Genomic DNA, 5,859 nt, shown 5'->3' with positions numbered 1-5,859 from the left:
CATATCTTAAATTGCCAGTATAGGTCTATTCCCATTAAAGATTTAATTACACTCCCAATTCTCCTGCTGCATATTAAGCTTTAGGAAGAATATCTTAACCCTTAGCAGGCCAAAGGTTTCTTATTCCAAGATGCATCTCGTTCCACATCTAATGTTGGTTGGTATTTGTGATCAGGAACGCCAACATTTTTGTTATCGTCTATGATTTCCAGTGTACACAGTTCTGTTGTGAGCCATCTGACATATCCTCTACTCTGTGTGTGCATTTAATATAGCTCCAGGACAGGAGCAAGGATCTCTGCATCAGCCCGTGGTTGCTGACTGCTAAAACACACAACTGGCCAGAAGCTCAAAAAGACATTGACTTAACAAATCACTGCTTTGTCTCTTCTGCAAACTTTTACTATAAACATATTTGGAAGAAGCAAGAGTAGCAACAAAAATACAAGGAAAAAGTCCTTTTCCCAATACATACGTAAGATTTTTGCTGTAGTTTTATATCTTTGTAATGTCTGCCAAAAAAGGAAGCAGCAGGTATCCTATCAGCCACATCTTACCATAAAAAAAATTCGTATTTAAAATGTAAGGTTTTAATGTAAAACTTTATCAATGCTAGGTAACCAACTAATAACCATGTTACAATTACTTAAAATAAACACAACAGTCTATACATCCTGAAATGTTTCTAAAGCACAGTCATCGTGTTAGGGTCTTCATTTGAATGCATTTATTAGATTGCCAGACTTCTACACCACTTATGCTTACCTGTATAGAAGTCCAGTGACCTCCATCAGACAGCTCTTGAGGGATTAAGAGCAGCTGTACTGAACAGTAGGACATGCTAGAGAATTTAGTCCTGCCACATTCCACAAATCCATCAGCCCATGTGCATCCCTGTTCATGGCAAAAGTGAGATAACCGTGCCCAGCTATGGCTTTGTGAAGCTTCTTTCGTTACTGCTTGTGAAGGACCTTGAGATACTCAGCTGGAGAACTCTATCAACATGCAATCTTATTGACTGAAAGAGAAGTGGGGAAGGGCATCTGAACTTTGATCAGAAGGCAAATACTTTCTATTTCAGTCACTGGGGATACGTTTTAGAGTTGCCATTTTACAGCATGAGATATGAAAAGCCCTAAAGACTGGGTTGAATTTCACCTAGGATCACAATGCTTTATTTTTCTACTGTCTATGATGAATTTGATCTGGCATTATATGCTGATAACTTTGATTTGAAACAGCTATACCTGGAAACCAGGTTCCACTGCAAGTATTCCTGCTGCATGACAGATGCAGCAGTACTTAGCTAACATTACTTCCAGTTCCTCCATCATGTAGATGACTTTTCTAGAAATTAAATGTGCATTTATACTCATTAATGGTAAGAAAATAAATTTAGGAAGGAAATAAAAATCCATATTCTCATAATTCATATGGACAGTTTGCCTTTTTTCTTTAAATGGAAATAAAGTTTTCAAGTTTCTCTAATGATTAACCCAGTGCAAATACCTTCGGGATCTATTTTTCATTTAAAAAATGAATTAGCTGTGGCTGCAAAGCCCAGCTTTTGCTTGAGACTGGTATGCTATCAATCTAAGATATTATCTGATAGAATAACAGATTCAGTCTCCAGTGTTCAGCTAGCCTGGTGAATGTTCACAAGAAGAATAATTTACAGTCTACCGGGCCTGTAATAAGGGTCATAATAGATTCACAGAAAAAATCTCTTTCTGGCTTCCCTGTGTCAATCCCACTCGATATTAAATCAATATCCTTACGCAAACATACCTTGAAAGTGACTATTTTATTAGAATTGTGCTTTGCTGGAATTCTGATTTTGTTAACACAAGAGGTTCAAAGCCACCATTTAAATGTAGTTTAGCTGTCTGGCCAAATGCCAGCTGCTTTATTAGAACAACATAAATTGTGCATCTCAGGTAATAAAGTCTTACCTATTTCTCTAAGTTATCAATTTCCTCGCCAGTTCTAACATTTGGCTTTATTAACATTGAACCTAGCTCTTATATTACCTTTATCCTGCACTATAGTATTAAGAGAAATTGCAGAAATATGTGCAAAGTTTCACTTATGTTGTTAAGAAACAACGACTGTGACTGCTTTGATGCATACTGCCTGCTTTCCACACCTCTATTTGGGTACGACAAGAGTAATGTGCATTATAATAGCATATATGCTACTGCAATACGGTCAGGCAATACTGCAAATACTGAATCATAGAATGGTTGGGGTTGGAAGGGACCTTAAAGCTCATTCAGCTCCAGCCTCCTGCCATGGTGCCTGAAGGGGGCCTACAAGGATGCCGAAGAGGGACTCTTTCATCAGGGACTGTAGCTATAGGACAAGGGGTGATGGGTTCAAACTGAAACAGGGGCAGTTCAGGTTAGATATAAGGAAAAAGCTCTTCCCTTTGAGGGTGGTGAGGCACTGGCACAGGGTGCCCAGGGAAGTTGTGAATGCTCCATCCTTGGCAGTGCTCAAGGACAGGTTGGACAGAGCCTTGGGTGGCATGGTTTAGTGTGAGGTGACTTTGCCCATGGCACAGGGTTGGAACTGGACGATCTTAAGATCCTTTCCAACCCTGACTATTCTATGATTCTATGGGCAGAGACACCTTCCACTAAACCAGGTTGCTGCAAGCCCTGTCCAACCTGGCCTTGAACACTGCCAGAGAGGGATGACAGTATTTCTCCATTGAAGATATTCAGAACACACACACAAAAATGGGTGACATGAGCAAAAACATGCAATGATTTTGTCAACCAAGAACCACCAATCCATATTCAGACATGAAGCACCAATCCACATTCAACCGCAGAACACTCTGCATTCTGTTCATAGGAATAACACTTCAAAAAACATAGAGCTGTAATCCTGGCGGCATTTCAGTCTTATTAACAGATTCAAGAATCATTTTACAGTCCAATTTCTGTATTTCAAAACCTCTTATGTCATTTTCCCTCTCCAGCAGCATTGAATACATTCACACATAAACACAGTGCCAACAGAGGGAAGTGAGAAACATCACAGAAACACAACACTTCCGTGCAGGATAGACATAAAGAAGTCCATAAATGAATTTTCACTTGCCAGTGCTGCAGTCTAATATTCAGAAAGGGCTCATTAAACAACCTGACATTACTACTAGAAATTAAACAAGAAAACAAAAAGGAGATAAATTAGCAGGATCCATCTGCAGAGACATCTGTTCCATTTGAAAGTAAACAAGCTCTTCCCTAAAATATATGTAAACAAAGCACAGCCTAACTGTTTTGGCATACAAATACATTAAAATCATTAACTTGCTGAAAAATACAAGCAGCAGTGACATAACATTTATATTTCCTCAAAGAAACAGCAATGCACCAAAGTATGACATTGTACCCTGGAAAGGTACCAAAGGGGTTTCTAGAATCATTGCAAATGGAAAATGAGCTGCTTCCAGCCTCTCCACCCTTTATTGCCTTTGTAAACCTTGTTTCCTCCTCACACTCACCCTTGCTAGGTCAGTTGTTCTGTGGACAGCTACCTGAATACCACTCTAAAGGCTGCCTAAGTGGCTATCTTTGTACCAGAAGCTACAGGACTACCGGAAAAAGTCACCTTTTGCACAGAGAAACCAGGGAATCCAAACCTGTATTTTACACAAATCCCTCAAAAGTGCAAAGCTGACGTACTCTGTTCAGAGCTTTCAAATGTGAAGCATCCACTGTGTTTTACCCCACTCGCCTCAGACAAAGAGCTACTAACACTAATGTTAGTAGCCTAAAAACAGCCAATCAGCATAGCTTAAAACCTTTAAGAACCAGAGCAGGGTCTTTAACTTTGAGCAATATCATGTTACTTGATAACCAGGTACACATAAATTCTGAGGCAAAGGACGCAAGACCATTACCCTGAAGTTGTCATAATCTAAATATAAGCAAGTATATGCGCAAGAAAAGAGACATAAAGAGCATAATTTATAATCAACTAAGACTTCAATTTATTATTTTTTTACATTAAAAAAATTACAACGTAACAAGGGTTCAAAAAGCCAAATAAACCCGATTTCACACGCACACACTTGCTAAATCACAGGGTTCAACTGCTTGAAGTGGTATTTTCTGATTTTCATCAGGATTTTTTATTAAATAATATACACATTAAGAGCCTCATGAAAAAGCCAGACACATTTCTTCCCAATCTTTTAAGATGTGCAACTGAATATGCAAAGATTCTTGCAGAACTTCCAACTTCCCTCTCAGTTACATGAGACAAAGTTTTGTTCATTTTACTGCAATTTCATTGGATGTGTCCACCTATAAACTCTCTAGTCTCACACATCAACCCTCTCAGGCAAAGTGAACACATTACACAGTATTGCAATGTTTTGTTCGCCACAGACAAGACACGGATCCCTTAGGAATTTCACCCACCCAATGGTATAAAACCTGATGAAGCTGGAATCAAGATGACACAGTTACAAAGAAATGGAGAAGCAGGTCACTGAAAAAACGAATTATAAGTTCTGTAGTACATAAACTTTATAATGCAAAATTCTTCAGCACATTGAACTGCTTGAGGTGGGACAGATCATCAGTGCTACTGGCAAAGCAAAAGCAAGAACAGGACAATTTTAAGGCAAGTCCCAGGACAGGGAGCTATTTACTTTCTAGGCACAATTTCAAGCTATGCACCAAGGCTCCTGCTTTATAATTTATACTGCAATTTATAGACTAGATTAACAATAAAACAAAAAATAGTCTAAACGTAATTTTTAAAGAAACCATTTTTAGCTGAATTTCATTACTTGCAGGTTGTATTTCAGCACGTGAAAATTTATAAACATTTCTTAGCAATACTGTTGTTTGCCAGGCCCACATAAAGCAGTTCTAGATGTATATTGCTCTCATTTCTTCATAGTTTTGGTTGGAAAATGGTTAAATTCTAAATCGTACAATAGTTAGTGTTGGAAAGGACCTTAGGCTCATCTTGTTCCAACCCCCCTGTCATGGGCAGGTGCACCACACACTAAACCATGTCACCCAAGACTGCAGATTTTTCTACATTTAAGATCTGTTGTACTTGAGAAAGTACATTCTGCTTTCCTCTGATGTCTTTGTTTAAGGGATCATTAAGTTAACAGCTTTCCTTCTGTGTAAAGTCTGTACAATAAAAAAAGGGGCTCAGCAAGACCTTACAAAGACAGCTGTTTTCTGTGAACTGTCTCCAATCTGCAGTACATTCATTTTAATCTCACACAGGAGGTTACAGTCACTGGTTCCAGTCATCCTTGCAGAGGACTAGACACAATCCCCAAACATCTACACTTAAGTTCTCTAGAACCAATGCATTAAGAACTGGAGACGCATATCTGAGGGCAGAATTAGTCAAAAGTGGTGTTTACTGAAGATTTAGAGCTTACCTAAATGTTGTATGAGATTAACACTGCCAAACACAAGACACGTTTTTGTGAGCCTGGGAAGACATCTGGCAGGGGTGTAAGACTGCCTCTGATGTGTTATGCTGTTGTGTGCACCAGTCCTTGGAATCACTTGCGTATAAGGAATGTGTGTCTGAAGTGGGACACAAATGTACAGCTCTGTTTATTAGGACAAGCTGAAATAAAAATTAAAACTGAGCAAATTACTTTCTTTTCCCTGAAAACTGGATTTAGAAGGCTATGTCTCATTTGAGATCAACTTTCAACATAATGCTCCTCCTTGTGATTGACAACTGCACCTAAGTATATACTTTTTATAAAAACACACAGGTAATCCCCCAAACATTTATCAAATAAAAAGGGTTTAACAAAAATTAAATCTCAAAATAAATTACAGTAGCATGACAACATTTGGC

This window comes from Pezoporus flaviventris, unplaced genomic scaffold, assembly GCF_033815535.1.
Source record: "Pezoporus flaviventris isolate CSIRO_AGI_PZ_B2104156 unplaced genomic scaffold, CSIRO_AGI_Pfla_v1 ptg000082l, whole genome shotgun sequence".
Taxonomy (NCBI): domain Eukaryota; kingdom Metazoa; phylum Chordata; class Aves; order Psittaciformes; family Psittacidae; genus Pezoporus; species Pezoporus flaviventris.
The sequence above is the reverse complement of the archived record's forward strand: the minus strand, read 5'-3'. Positions refer to the sequence as shown.